This window comes from Gossypium hirsutum, chromosome A08 (assembly GCF_007990345.1).
Source record: "Gossypium hirsutum isolate 1008001.06 chromosome A08, Gossypium_hirsutum_v2.1, whole genome shotgun sequence".
In the NCBI taxonomy this organism is placed as follows: domain Eukaryota; kingdom Viridiplantae; phylum Streptophyta; class Magnoliopsida; order Malvales; family Malvaceae; genus Gossypium; species Gossypium hirsutum.
This window is the reverse complement of record NC_053431.1, coordinates 31,669,289-31,670,570: the sequence shown is the minus strand read 5'-3', so window position 1 is coordinate 31,670,570 and position 1,282 is coordinate 31,669,289.

Sequence of the window (1,282 nt, the reverse complement as noted above, 5' to 3'; positions counted from 1 at the left end):
GGACGTGTGGGCCCATATGGGCCCGTATTATGGGCCTTGGGCCCATTTTCACTGTTTAACTGTTAAGGTTGCACGGATCGCCCGAGATGGCTGTGGATTTTCTGTTGGGTCGGTAAGTGTACCTGGACCCCTAATCGATAAAATAACTATTGTGCCCCTATGAGATATATGATTATGTTTGAGCATGCCACTTTAAACATATTGAATACACGTATGATATTATGACACGACATGACATGATGCATGATATGTTGCATGGGGATGAGTTTTATTATGATTGGAGGAGGTGTACTGTACTGGCAACTCTACTGCAAATATTGTTTAGTGCCGCAACCAGTACTAATTGGAGTGTAGGGATGGGTGGGTTGATTATATCCCCACATGGAGTGCAGGGTTGGATGGAGATCGAGTGTAGAGGCTGGCTGGGTAGGATCTCTTGATTGCATATTTGTACTGTACTATTATTAAGATGGGCTCTGGCCTAAACTGATTCTGATACTTTAACGGGTTAAGTCCCTAACTGATACTGAACTGTCACTAATATAGGTTAGATTGCGTATACTCACTGTTTGTTAAATTGTTATGGGATTACACACTGAGTTTTCTTAATTCACACATCTATTTATCTGTACAGGTAATCCTCAGACTTAGGTGGATCAGTGCTGTGAGGGACTCAAAGGTGGCCACATAATCGCACTTACTTCCTTAATTGATTTTAAATTATAAGTAATTTTATTCTGGGTATTTTATTGTAATAAGGCCTCTTTGGTTTTTATTTTTAATGTGGATTGTTATTTGCTTGATTTATAACTGCTAGCAATAGGAAAATGACGAGAATTTTAAAAAAATAAATAAATGTTTTTCAAAGACACCACGAATACGAAACCTATTTTAAGAGCTTCCGAAAGTAATGACGTTTAAAAATAAATTAATAATAATAACTTTTTAATATGATTGACATTTCGACAAACACCTTTCATTTTGAAAATAATAAACGTATCTTAAGATCACATAAAGAGGTTAAATAAAGAATGGGTTTTCAACGAGATTATACTTTGCGAAAAACACTTCAATGTGACATCGCCAGATTCAGCCATAACATCTAGGCCTAATTTGGGGTGTTACATTTAGTGGTATCAGAGCTAAGTTGCAAAACTCGATTGTGGACTTGGGTTTTTTTTAACTTGGAATTTCTAAAAAGAACTGTTTCAAATAATTTAAGGTATTTTTGAAATGTTTTACTGAATGTGTGGTACACCGAGTCTCTGGCGCCGATTTTGTA